Raw genomic sequence first — 15,708 nt, 5'->3', positions numbered from 1 at the left:
CGCAGTCTCCCCCTTAATCAAAGCTCCTCCATCAAGCATGTAGTTTTATCTCATCCAAACATGCAGATGCGGAAATATATTCTGCTTCAGCTGTGGATAGAGCCACTGTGGCTTGTTTTTTGCTTGACCACATGTTGAGTGAGCTTCCAAGGAAGCAACACATGCCGGAAGTGCTCCTTCTATCCACTCTATCTCCCGCATAATCTACATCACAAAACCCTACTGCACAAAAATCATCAGATTTAGGATACCATAAACCATAATCACATGTTCCCTTAATATATCTAATGATGCATTTAACGGCCGATAAATGGGATTCTTTTGGGTGAGATTGAAATCTTGAACATATACCCACACTTTGAACAATATCCGGTCTAGAGGAAGTAAGATACATTAGTGAGCCGATCATTCCCCTATATCGTGTCTCATCCACATCTAGGCCATCATCATCCTTTTCAAGTTTAGTGTTAGGATGCATTGGTGTTCCCATTGGTTTGGAATTTTCTAGCCCAAATTTCTTTATCAATTCTTTTGCATACTTGCCTTGGTGAATAAAAATGCCACTAGGAGTTTGTTTAATTTGGAGGCCAAGAAAGAAAGTTAGCTCTCCCATTAAACTCATTTCAAACTCACTAGTCATGAGTTTTCCAAACTCTTCACACAAGGACTCATTGGCTGATCCAAACACAATGTCATCCACATAAACTTGAACAAGAAGTATATCATCATTAGATGCTTTAATAAATAAAGTAGTGTCGGTGGTACCCCTTTGAAAATGGTTTTCCAACAAGAAAGCACTAAGCCTCTCATACCAAACTCTTGGAGCTTGCCTAAGACCATAAAGAGCCTTTGAAAGTTTGAAAACATGATTTGAAAAATCTTTATGTTCAAAACCGGGGGGTTGAGCCACATACACTTCTCTATCAATAAAGCCATTAAGGAAAGCATATTTAACATCCATTTGAAACATTTTGAAATCCTTATGGGCAGCATAGGCAAGAAGCAACCTAATTGCTTCCATTCTAGCTACCGGAGCAAAAGACTCATCAAAATCAATACCCTCTTCTTGATCGTAACCTTGGGCCACTAATCTAGCCTTGTTACGAACAACTTGTCCATCCTCACCAAGTTTATTTTTAAACACCCACTTAGTACCCGTTACCTTCTTACCATTCGGATGAGGTACTAGTGTCCAAACCTCATTTTTGTCAAATTGAGCAAGCTCCTCTTGCATGGTCTTGACCCATAATGGATCTTCAAGAGCTTGTTTGACATTGTTGGGCTCCATTTATGACAAGAGAGCGAAGTTGCTAGGTTCGGTTTGCCTTTTGGTGGAGGATCTTATTGTTATTCCTTGAGAGGGATCACCAATGATGAAGTCATGAGGATAACCCCTCATAGACTTCCATTCCCTAGGCTTTCGGACAGGTGTAGAGCTTTGATGAGCTTCTGGTGGTCTCACTGTTTCAGTTGCTCGTGCTGGCTCAGGAGACAAAATGGAAATGTCTCCTCCAATCTGACGAGACAAAACTGGGCTGACAGATTCTTCATTTTGCATAGATTCGAGATTTTCTTTACTTGTTCCATCTTCTTCACAATTTGAGTCATTTTCTATAACAGTACTGGGAATTAAATTAGAATCACAAAAAGTAACATGTATGGATTCCTCTATGGTTCTATGCTCTTTTAGATAAACTCTATAGGCCTTGCTTGTGGTGGAATATCCAACAAACATCCCTTCATAGGATTTTGGATCAAATTTTCCAAGGTTTTCCTTATTGTTAAGCACAAAACATTTGCATCCAAAAACATGAAAGTACTTAAGATTTAGAGGGGTTCCTTTCCATAGCTCATAAGGAGTTTTCTTTAACCCTTTTCTAATGATTGTTCTATTCAAAATATAACATGTTGTGTTCACAGCTTCAACCCATAAAAATTTAGGAATTTCATTCTCACATAGCATGGCCCTGGTCATTTCTTGAAGGCTTCGATTCCTTCTTTCAACCACCCCATTTTGTTGGGGGATTCTAGGGTATGAGAAATTATGAGAAATCCCTAATTCATCACAGAATTTTTCAAAGTTTTGATTTTCAAATTCTCTTCCGTGATCACTTCTCAAATGGGCAATTTTCAAATCCTTTTCGTTTTGAATTTTCTTGCAAAGGGTGGAGAAGGCATAAAATGCATCATTCTTATGAGCAAGGAAAAGTACCCAACCAAATCTAGAGTAATCATCAACCACCACAAGACCATAGTGTTTACCTCCTAAACTTTGAGTTCTAGTAGGACCAAAAAGATCAATATGTAACATCTCCAATGGCCTTTTGGTAGAGATTCCATCTTTTAATTTAAAAGAAGATTTTACTTGTTTGCCCAATTGGCAAGCATCACAAGTAAGATCCTTATCAAACTTGATGTTTGGAATTCCTCTAACCAAATTCTTTTTGACTAGCTTAGAAATTTGGTACATGCTAGTGATGATTGGATTTTTGACGGTTTAGAATTTCACAATTGAATTCTCGTTGCAAGTATAGTTTCTAAACCAACAATAATCCTTTCATACAAAAGATTATTTGTCACAAGTAACAAACCCCTAATTTTATAAACCGAAGTATTCAAACCTCGGGTCGTTCTCCCTAGGAATTACAATAAAGTGTCTTGTTATTGGTTATGAGTTATTTTGGGGTTTTGATAAGAGGCATGAAAGATAAATGGCAAGAAAGTAAACTAACAACTATAAAAGGCTCTTGGCAAGGTGTGAGAACTAGAAGTCCTATCCTAGTTATCCTTCTCAATTGTGATGAAAATTGTTCATTGCTACCACTTAGTTAACCCTTACTAAATAAAGGAAAGTCAAGTGGATGAATTGACTTGAGCCACAAGTTCTAGCCAACTCCCAAGGAAAGACTAGCTTTAGTGCACTCCAAACCAATTAGCAATCTCTCCAATTATCAATCAACAAAGGAATTAGATAACTCAAGTGTCACTAATTACTCTACCTAGGCCAAGAGGAGCAAAATCTACACTAAAACTAAAAGAGACATTTCAACAAACACATAGAGTGCAATAGAAGTAAACATTATTAAATGCAAGAATTAAAGGAATCTACAACTACAAAAACAAGATATCAACAATAGAAAAGTAAAGAAGACACATTTATTATGAATTACCTCTTATTGAATTGGAAGAATGTAGAAGGAACAATACCAGATCTACAACAAAATATAAGAACAACATAAAGGAAATTACAACAAAAGAGTAGAAGAAGATGAATGTAGCAACAAAGAATTGAGAGATAGAAGTGGAAGAAAACAAAGATTAAAACCTAGATCTAAGAACTAAACCTAATCCTAATCCTAATTCTAGAGAGAAGAGAGAGCTTCTCTCTCTAGAAACTACTTCTAAACTAATCCTAATGAGTGAAAATGAACTCATCTCCTTTTCTCTTCAATCCTTGGCTTTAAATAGCATCTTTGGCGCCAAAGTTGGTTGCAATTGGGCCCCACAATCCTTCAGAATTCGTTGGCCACGTTTTCATTAAAAAATCATAAAACGGCACCGACGCGTACGCGCACAGCACGCGTACGCGTCCATGGGGTGATTCGCAGGTGCGCACAAGCGCCAGGTGCGCGCGCGCGTCCATGGGCGAGTTCAACTTCTTTGACTTTTCATGATTTCTCCACTTTGCATGCTTTCCTCTTCACTCCTTTGATCCATTTCTAGCCCTTTTCAATCTGAAATCACTAACAAACACATCAAGGCATCTAGTGGAATCAAGGAGAATTAGATTTAGCTATTTTAAGTCCTAAAAAGCATGTTTTCACATCTAAGCACAAATAAGGAGACAATCACAAAACTATGCTAATTCAATGGGTAAATGTGGGTAAAAGGTGTTAAAATCTCTTAAAATCAATGCAAGATAAACCGTCAAAACGGGGTTTATCAACCTCCCCACACTTAAACCAAGCATGTCCTCATGCTTAAACTAAGGATGAAGCAAAGGGTATGGCATTTATTCAATGGAACTAACTAAATGCAATCTACCTATATGCAACTATCTAAATGAATGCAATTGCTTGGTCAAAATAAATCAATTTCCCAAGAAGCATATATGCACAAGGGCTAAGGACTAACAAGTCTAATCCACAATTGAATTGAGTTATTAAATATTTTTACAAACTTGCATGAGAAGAGATGATCATAGGTGGAAACATGTAATTGAGCATCAAACCCTCACCGGATGTGTTTGCACTCTATTCGCTCAAGTGTTTAGGGTTGATTCTCTCAATTCTCTCCTAATCATGCTTTCTAAGATTTGTTCTTCTTCTATCAATCAACATATATTTCATGCATGCATACAAGTATCATGAGGTCTTTTCATAGGTTGTAATGGGGTTAGGATCAAGGTAGGATGCATATTTGGTCAAGTAAGCTTAAAATTTGAATCTTTGATAAGCTTAGACTTCCCACCTAGCTTATGACATCCTATACAATTGAGTTCTAACCTAACTACCCATTTCCCACTTTTTCACATACTCATGCAATTTCTTTTCATTTCCCAACACTTATGCATTGATTTTATTGAGCTATACTTTGCTTTGGGGCATTTTGTCCCCTTTTTATTATTTTTCTTCTTTTTTTCTTTCTTTTTCTATTTTTTTCTTTTCCATATTATTTTTTTTCTTTTCTTTTTCTTCGTTTCTTTTTTTTTCTTTTCTTTTTCTCATTTTTTTTCTTTATACAAGAGCATCAATGCATAAGGTCTATACATTTGATCAATACATGAGCATGTACCCAATTCCCAATATTTTCAATAAAAATACAAAACTACCCTTTTATTCAGCCAATGTCTCAAGGTTCCCACACTTGAATGATACTCACACACACTAGCCTAAGCTAATCAAAGATCCAAATAAGGACTTTTATTGTTTTCCGCTTTAGGCTTGTAATGTGCTAAAATTAAGAACAAGTGGGTTAATCGTAAGCTCAAATTTGGCTAACAAAGGAAGATAAAAGGTAAGGCCATTTGGGTAAGTGAGCTAATGAAATGATGGCCTCAATCATATAAATGCATGAATACACAAAGTAATGGACATAAAGAATCAAACAAATCAAAGATTACAATCATAGGAAGAGAATAATGCACACAAGAAGGAAAAATAAGTGGTTATAAGATGTAACCACACCATTAAGCTCAAAACTCACTTGCTTGTGTTCTTAGCTCAAAAACATGATCCACAAGATATATAATTCAAGCAAGTTTAATGAAAAGTTTTCACTCAAATCAATTGGTGCCCTATAGATAGAAATCCTTGAAAAATTTCATTATATTGACTAAGCTTATTGTGTATATATATGCAAAAATAAAAAAATGCAAGTAAAAATCCTAAAATCCTAGAATGAAATACACAAGTGTTGGAATTAGAAATTTGTCACCCAAAATCGCCGATCGGTCGGACGACCTCCCCACACTTAAAAGTTTGCACCGTCCTCGGTGCACTCAAAGATGAGCAAGGGGGTACGGCGACTCTCCGGACTGCTACGTGTTCTTAGTCTTGCTTCCGTTATTGTTTGTGGTGCATTCATCATGAAAGACAAAAATATAACACCATAAGATGATGAAGATATAAAAGCAAGGAAGCATACAATGTTGGAATGAGATAAATCACTAGAATTGAGTGAGTGAATTAGTGTGACATTAATGACAAATATGTGTGTGAATTCTAAATTGCGCGGTTTAGAACACACCTTAGCATAAAAAGCTATGTCACAAAAGAAGCATGCACTTTACTCATTCTAGTATGCTTGAGATGCTTTAAGTGAACTTGTAAGGTAAAAACAAGCATTAAAGAAGCATGAAAGCATTCAAGTCAAACACATATGGATGTATATGATCATGAAACACAATGCATTTAAGGTAAATGCACAACATCATCTATCAAGAGGTTGCCTAATCAAGGAAAAGGATTCAAATCACATGATGGCTAGCTACAACATGCAATTCAAAAGAGTTAGAAGCTCGAAGGCAATTCTCATCACTTGGTATTTTCAAAAGGTAAGCATGAAAAATTCAAAACCAAGTAGCAACATATAACCTCAATCATAGAATCCAACAAAGATTGTAAACATAATGATGTTAAGAAAACATCCCTTTTTAATACTTAGCAGCAATTAATGGTAAACAAGAATATCAATCCAACACTTATGATGAAAAGAGAGAAAATAGAATGAAAACTAACTAAAACTAACTAAGCAACTAACTAACTAATTAACTAACTAACTAATAACTAACTAAAATAAATGGTTATCAATGGTGTTTGGAAGTGTTGGATGAGGGGTAGGAGGAGGGAAGAGGAAAGGAGAAGGAAAGAATTAGAAGGAGGAGAAGAAAAGAAATGTGGTGAAGGAAGGAAATCCGCGCGTACGCGCGCATGGTCGCGCGCGCGTCGATGGCTTATTTCGAGAGTGGCGCGAACGCGTCATGTGCGCGAGCACGAAAATAGGTTTGTGCCTCAGGCCCAATTTCCGCACAGTGCAGGCCTAACTCTCGGGTCAGGGTATGGAAGATGGAACTTCTCAATCCACGCGTACGCGTGCATGGCGCGCTCGCGTGGATGGTCCAAAACGCTTGATGCACGCGTACGCATGGATGGTGCTCTGTTTTTTTCAAAAATTTTTGTTATGTTTTTTTTTTTTTTTACTTTCTATGCCAAAGCCATTTTTCAGATTCAAGAGAGGTAAAGCATGTTACATTTTGTTCCTTTAAATCCTCAAGAGTTAATCCATACACATTGTTGCATCTTTTAGCTTCAAATAGAACATCCCCAGTTTTCTCACAAACAACTAAGCAAACAAACTTCTTAAAAATAACTTCAAAACCCAAATCACATAATTGACTAACACTAAGTAAATTATGCTTCAAGCCATGTACAAGAAGGACATCATTTATACAAGATGAGAGATTTTTACCCACTTTCCCAACAGCCACTATTTTTCCTTTTGCATCATCACCGAAAGTGACAAGTCCTCCATCATATTCATCAAGCTTTATGAAGAAGGTTGTCTTTCCGGTCATATGCCTAGAGCATCCGCTATCCATGTACCACATATTTTCTTTCTTCTTGGATGCTAGGCATACCTACAAAATAAGCTCAAGTGACCTTAGGTATCCAAATTTTCTTGGATCCTTTCACGTTAAACCATCTCCTATGTCCCAAATCATTGTAATCAAAAACAACTTTGTAAACTTTATCACCAATCATCCTTTCACCAAAGAAACATTGAACTCGAAAATGACCACTACGATTACACAATCTACAAAATCTTGGAGTTGCTGTTTTGTTAAAGTAGGTGGGATCTTGAAACCTTGTGTCATTGGATGAAGAAGGTTTATCTTTAAAAGATGGTTTCTCATCAGTTTTATAAAATCCCAATCCATCTTTATCATAAAGAGGTTTTTGACTAGCCAAGATTTGATTAAGATTTTCAGAACTTTGTGTAAACTTGGCTAAGTCTTCCTTAAGCCTTTGAACCTCTTCAAGCAACTCTTCATTTCTTTTGAAACAGTCTACATATGCAAGGATAGAATGGTCACTTTCACAGCTTCTAATTTGGGCTCTTAACTGCTTATTTTCTTCAACAAGATCATAAGTAGTTTCGGCCTCCCTTAGTTTTTCTTTGAGAAAATCATTTTCAGCTTTAAGAATGAAAATTTGTTGTTCAAGATCTTGATTATCAGTCAGAAAACATCTTATTTTTTCAGAGAGGTGATCTATCATGAGATGAAGGTCTTCGGTGTCAGGGTTTTGAAAAAATACCTGATCTACATGATCTGCCATGAGACAAGGCTATGACTTAGTTTCAGATTCTTCATCATCATCATCTGAGTCATTTTCCAAATCATCCCATGAAGCCATCAGTTCCTTCTTCTTTCCCTTTTTCGGCTTTTCCTCCTTCTTTAACTTGGGACAATCAGATTTGAAATGCCCTATTTCCTTGCAATTGTAACAGATTACTTTGCTAAGGTCTTTCTTCATCCTCCTTGAGCTGCTGCCTTTGCCTTTGAGTTTCATCATTTTCCTGAATTTTTTTGCAAACAACACAAACTCATTTTCAGAAGAGTTATCACTGGATTCATCATCCAGAGGGTTAGTCACAGAAGAAAAAGCAATTCCTTTTTTTTTTGAATCTTTTTTCAAATAGGAGTTTTCAAAAGCAAGAAGATTTCCTCTCAAATCATCAAGTGTCATGGAGTCTAAGCTGCTACTCTCAGAAATAATTAAAGATTTTGTTTCCCACTCTTTTGTAAGACATCTCAACACTCTTCTCACTAGCACAGATTCTGAATGTGTAGTTCCAAGAGCATCCAAGCCAACAATGATGGAGTTGAACCGTTCAAACAATTCATCAATGGATTCTCCTTCCTTCATTGCAAACATTTCATATTCTCTGTTCAACATGTCTGTCCGAGCTTTCTTTACAATGGTGGTTCCTTCATGAGTGATTTGTAGCTTGTCCCAGATTTCCTTTGCCGTTGTGCATCGTGATACTCGTCGGTATTCCTCAAAGCTGATAGCACAGTTGAGCAGGTTTACTGCCTTTGCATTTAACTCTACCTCCTTCCGATCTTCCTCGGTCCATCTTGCTTCTGGTTTGAGAGAGACTACTCCTTCAGCACTTGTGGTAGTTGGAAATTGAGGCCCTTCAAGGATAATCTTCCAAAGTCTGTAATCCACTGCCTGTACAAATATCTTCATCCTCTCCTTCCAATAGGTATAATTTTTCCCATTGAAAAGGGGAGGTCTGTTGCTTGATTGACCTTCAGTCAGATTGTAAGACACCACATTCGCGCCACTGTTTTCCGCCATGAGGATCTTTACTCCAAGCTGCAAAGCTTGATCTCTTTGAGACCAAGCTCTGATACCAATTGATGGTTTCAGTGGCTAAGAGAAGGGGGGTTGAATCTTAGCCCCCTTTTTGCTTGATTGCACTTGCTAACTTGTTGGACCAATTCTGGAAACTTTTAGTCTTTTTATCTCATCACTGCACACGAGACTTTTTTTTTTGTCTCGTCCTTAGCCACGAGACTTTTCTTTTTGTCTCGTCCTTAGCCACGAGAATTTTCTTTTTGTCTCGTCACTTGGCACGAGATAATTTTGGATTTTGCTCCTGTGAAGTAGAAACAGAAATGGAGTGGAAAGGAGAAGAAGATTACACCAGATATATCCTGGTTCAGCTGCTAAGTGCAGTGCAGCCTACATCCAGTCTCCATCACAAACATGATGAAATTTCACTATAATCAATCTGATTACAACTTGTAAAGTGCTAACCCAACTTACAAGGGAATTCCCACAGAATCATGAAACACAACATAGATGAACAAAGGAACTCTATGGACATCTATGACTTTTTCTTTTAATTTTGCACTCTCTACCTTTTTCCGCTCTATGGCTTTTTCATACAAACCTCACTGTTTGCCTTTTTCCATGAGACTCAAGACATGACAAAATTAAACAGAAAAATATAAAACTGAATACATTGAAGGAGAAGAGAAAAATGTTAGCTCAGGTAGCTCTGAGAACTCTGTGCCTTGCACTCTCAAATTTTCTCCTTGCTTCAAATAGTGGCTGTTCTCTCTTTTTAAAGAAGAGGGAAGCCTCCACACTTGAAGCCAACACCCAAACCAACTTCTTCCTCCTTCAAGAAACAGACCCGGTTCGGCCACATAGAGAGAGAAGAGATAAACATGCTAAACCCAACATGCAATTACCTCTAGTCCTTTCTTGATCACCACTCTTCATCAGTCCGAGCTCTCCATCCTTGGCTTGCTCTCCAAGATGGATTTCTGGCCCTTGATGCTTCATGATGGTGATGACTTCATCTGCTTCAATCTCTGCCTTAACCATCACTTCGCCACTCTAGCTACTTCCTGTGGTGGTTGAGCAGAATCAAAGACAAGCCATGCTTCAAGAATCTCCCTGGCTGGTCGAATCTTCATCCTCCTTTTTTAGCATGAAGAGCTCGAGATTACCTCACCAAATCTAACCACATTTGGTGAAAATCTCAGCCACTACATACCTTTCTTTTTCTTTTTCGTGCCATCAACTCGATGGTCTTTATGCATGCAACTTCTTTTTTTTCTTTGTTGATGAGCATAGCATCCATAGCTTCATGGACAAGGACCGAAGAAGAAACAAGAAAGAGATGAGAGAGAATAAACAACTTAGAAGAAAAGCAATTCAATGTGATAAACCACTTTGTTGGTAAAAGTTGCTTTTACTTCCCTAGCTTAGAGTGGCGTGTAGTCATTATGGCCATTAATCAATTCAGTTGAACTTTTCTTTCTCATATTTCCCATGCATTAATTAACAATGTAATAGATTTTGAAATCCATCACATGGTTAAAAGCTTGGATCCGTTGGAAGCATTTTGCTTTCATTTTATCTTGGTTTCGGACCAAGTTTGGAAGCATTCATCAACAATAAGATTTGGGCTTTGTAGCATTAAAATTAAAACTGGCCCAACTAGTTAACATTTGCTTTCCTGATGAATTTTGTTTCGGATCAAGTAGAAAACTTTCATCAAAATTAACCATGGGCTTGGTTGTAACAATATTGAGCTTGGCCCATCAATATAAAAATTCAGTCACTCAATATAAAACATGCAGCAAGGCTGATTATTGGGCTTAAACCAGAAACTCATTTTTCGGCCTAATATAAAATCTACACAACAAAATTATTAATTAAGTAAATATGAATTAAGATCAAATTAATAATTTTGTAATTAAATATTTTAATAATATTTGTTCATCATCAAAATTAAATAAGAGTTTCCAAACGCATCAAACACAATATTATAACAAAATCTTTTTGAATGATACATAAATAATTGAAACGGATTGGATATTTTTTGAAAAAAAAAAAGGTCCATGTTCATAATTTTAAACATTATTACATTTTATCTTCTTTAATCACCACTAATTAAAATGTTACACATATAGAAGAGACAATTATGTAAATACCTTCGAATTTGGATTCAATATTTCATACACAATAAAAATATGAAATTCTACAAATATATCAATGGCCTGGGAACTCGTTATTAACAAAGGATGATTAAATATATCTTTTTATAGATGTTGTTTGCACGCATGGAAAACGGTTGTTAAGGATTCTATATATCCACCAATATCCAATAATATATAAATAATATTTGGACACGTAAAACAATCTATATCCCTTTCTATGTAGCTAAATTGTTAGGGTGGATGAAAATTATCCACAAAGGTAGTTTTCACTTTGACTGAACTTTCAAATAATATGATAATAGATATTTCCGATATTGGAAAGATTTACGATCCACAATGTATGGTTCTTTTTATCTTAAACAATTATAAAGTTCTAATGTCATAACTCATCCATTTTTAGCATGATTTATTAGTCAAACAAAAAGGATGATTTATCTATTTGAAAGTACATTAATGGTCAACAATAAAATTTCAGCTTTGAATTTATACATACTAGGTATGAGAAATTTAAATAACTTTCCTTTAAGAAAATTTCAAGTGAGTAATTATTGTTCCTTTTTTTTTACTTGTTTCAATGGAAATAGAATCAGAGTGTTATGAGTTTGATGAGTTTTGGTTTATATTATATTACATATTTACCCCAAGTCTTTTATATAATTTATGAGAGAGGCTATTGTCACACCTTTTTTTAAGCAGATAAAGTCCCACCCGTTCTACTTTAAATTATTGAAGAATTTAATTTGTATATAATGAAAATTTCTTTTTTTATTTTTAATTCATATGAAAAAAAGTTTAAATAAGCTTTTAGTTTAATAAATCTGAACTGCTTTATTTGAGTTTTAATTTGTTCGTCTTTATTTTTTGTTTTTTTTTGTTTTTTATAAAGGTTAGTCCATTTTTTATTATAATATTTTTTGTTTATATATTATTGAAAGAATGTTAAGTATATCAAGTACACCGATATTTCAATAATTTTAATAATTTTAAATATAAAAAATATATATAATATATAATAATTAAATGTAACCGTTAAAATTATTAGAATTCTAATATTTTAAATATATTTAAAATTTTTTCTTATATTATTTATATTTACTGTTGAATGCACGTGCATTGGCCAATGGTACGGTGAGATCCAAAGGAAATAAAAAAGTAAAGTATTTTTTTTTTGTACTAAATAATAGAGATAAATATCAATATTATCTATCTATATATCAATATATAGGAACATGATGATAATAATGTATCTGGAGTAAAAAAATTCATAATAAATCCTTTTATAATATAGAATTTTTTTCTATTTTTATTTTTGGTTTAATTACTTTGCTTCCTATAGTTTTGCGAAATTTTCAATTAGGTCTTTATACTTTTTTTCCTTTTAATTGGGTCCCTATACATTATTTTTTTTCAATTTAGTCTCTGTTAACGTTAAATGTCAAAAAACTATTAGTGAATTGTGAAATTACTTGTATACCCTTAGGGACCCAATTGAAAAGAAAAAAAATATAAGGACCTAATTAAAAATTCGATAAAACTATAAATATTCAATGAAAGATATTCCTATAATCCCTTTTATTTTGTCACTATCATTCTTTTACTTATTTATACACAAATTGTACCAAAACTACATTCTTTTTTTTTTTTTTACTTTTAAAATACCTTAAGAACATTTTAAAAAATGGATAAAATAAAACAAAAATAAGTACATAAAAAATTCAATTTCTATCATTCAAGTATTCATTATAATCATGTAATATTTTACATTTATGTGAATTCATGACAGGAAAAATTCATTCAAAAAAAAGTTTTTCCTGAATCTAGAGAATGACAATTATTACATTTCAAGCACCCATCCAAAAACTTTATCTGTTTCACGATCCTTTTTCATTGCCAGGTAAACATTTATTCAAGTGGGAGCAATCTTTTTCAGGAATTTCTGACATACGTTACATATATAGTTAAAAGGTGACCCAAAATAAAGAGACTATCCATAAGTATTGCTACTTTTATCCAAAAATATGTGTCTTTTCACCAAAACTTAAAAAGAAAATTAAATATATATTTAACACAATGTTTTTCTCTTATCTCAACATATTTTTGTCTTATCTCTGTAGTCTATTTCTACACATTTATCAAATACAATCTAGAAGACACTTAGTTTTGGACGGAAACAAATTAAAAGATACCTTGACAACAATAACAGGTAAATTGCCAATCGGATCTATATTGATTATTGGTCCTTTCTCTTTAAAGAAGTACTTCCTTAGCACTTTCTCATACTTCTTTGGCTCAATATAAAATAAAGAAAATGCAGCTCCAAGACCATCTCTAACTAAGTTTGATGAATTGATTTATGAGAATAAAAGAAGAGAAAAAATTTGAATAGAATACAAGATTTTCAATTAGTTGCAGCAGATCCATATATTATCATGTAATAGTAGCTTTGTTACACAGATATACAGCAGTACAAGCACATTTAAAAAATGACTTGTTCTTATTGGCAATGATGATATCAATAATTATTCGTATTAGTCATAGTAGTAATAAAGCTTTAAAGTAACAGTGGTAGTAACTACTTAAAACAAAATCAAATACATATTATCTAATGCCTCTACATTCGATAAAATATATGACATCTAGCAAATTCACAACTCACTGGAAAAATTTTGAAGTCACAAGATAAAATACCTGCGGTCTCTTAGATTCTTTGGCAGAATTGGCAACTGCATCAAATTCAACATAAGTAAAGAAGACTACAGTAGCTCCAGTAAATATGCTTTTCATGCCATTCAAAACAAAGGAAGACCAGTTGGAAACATCAACCTCAAAAGCTTCAACAAGAACGACAACTATATAAAAAAAAATAAAATCCTAACAAACCAGCATCATCACACTAACAACAATCAACAATATACAAAATTCATAATTTGCAAAACTAATTCATATTTCAATTCATCACATATATTCATATATTTTTAGAATTGGATAACTGTAGTGAACAAATAAACTAAAGGAGTTGCCAATTTTTAGAATTGGACAACTGTAATCAATTTTTTGTGTATTGATCTGCATTTGAGAATAGCAATAAAGTTTATCTATGGCAAACTCCAAAATTATCTATTGAATATCACAGTTTGTAATTCATTTCTCTATAATAGTAAAACAAAATTATTGATGTGTGTGCGTTTGTGGTAAAGAATATATGGTTCGTGATTGAAGGCACAAAGCGTACAACCTTAATATATGGTACAACCAGAAACTAACTCACCTGTTCTGGCAGATCAAGTGTACAGGCAGTAAAGCGAGGCGAGGCGCGACAACGTGAGGTGAGGCCCGCTGAGTTGCAGACAGGGCTTCGACGGATCAGTTAGTGAAGATCTTCAAAGACCGACAGAGGCTTTAGATGAAGATGATGGACCGACGGCTATGGATGATGAAGACGCCGAAGCCTATGGATGAAGATGACAGACTCCGGGAGGAGAAGCGCACTTTACACGATTTTCAGAGAGAAAATTAGGGGCTGGCTAGGGTTTTGTTTTCCTTTGGGACAAAATGTCAAGGAGTTTTTGAGTATTTTAAAAAAATAGAGATATGTACAATTAGAATATCTAACTCAAATAGAAGAATATCCGTTTTTTAAACTGAATATTCCGTTATCTTAAACGTTATCCTCACGGCATGGACTTAATTAAAAAAAATTAACGTATAGGGACTCAATTAAAAGGAAAAAAAGTATAGGGATCTAATTGAAAATTTCGCGAAACTATAGGGACAAACAGAGTAATTAAACTTTTATTTTTATTATTTTTAACTAATTTTAAATTTATTTACGACAATAATATATATCATTAGAGTTTAATTTTTCTCCACAACTAAATTCATTGTTATTATTTTTAAATATTTATTTATTTACTGTATATGCCACTATTTTTATTAGTAACTTCTTTTATGGAATTAACAATGAGATAATTTTGAGCCGTTTTTATAATATTTGGAAAATAATTAATAAAACGAAAAAAAAAATAGAAACAACATTTCCATTTGGTACAAGATTAAATACTATATTACCTAAAACAGTATATAAGCACTGAAATTTGAGACGATATTAAAAAGAGGAAAAGAACTAAAATTAAGGTTTTATTTTTTTAAATAAATAACTAAAATCAATAATTTGAGCAATTTAGAACTTGTAATATATTTTTAATGATAAAAATGGAGAATTGGATAATATTTTTCAAATATAAGGCATGCAAAAATAAGTAATAAGTGTTGGTACCTAATTTAGTAAAAATGAATAAATTTAACTCAACTTCGAATTAAAATCTAGTCCAAGTAAATTATCTAACACCAATACCCTAAAAATGATCACCATTATATATCCTTAGCTTGTCAAATGATGTGAAACTTCTAATACATTATTTTTTCCATTTTAAAATATTTGTTTCATTTATATTTTTTAAGATTTTGAAATATTTATTTATTTGGACAATATCAAAATGTTTTCCGTCTTTTACTCTTAATATATAATGATATATTTGTTATTAAAGCAAGAAAAAATAATTAATTGCAATAACTAAATTTTTTATGAAGATAATTCTATCTATTCATGACTCCGCCTATGTTACACTTGCGGTATATAGTCATTTCTAAACCTGAATAAAGGAGGAGGGTTGTGTTAGATT

The sequence above is a fragment of the Arachis hypogaea genome, chromosome 7 (genome assembly GCF_003086295.3).
Source record: "Arachis hypogaea cultivar Tifrunner chromosome 7, arahy.Tifrunner.gnm2.J5K5, whole genome shotgun sequence".
NCBI lineage: Eukaryota > Viridiplantae > Streptophyta > Magnoliopsida > Fabales > Fabaceae > Arachis > Arachis hypogaea.
This window is presented reverse-complemented; position numbering follows the sequence as displayed.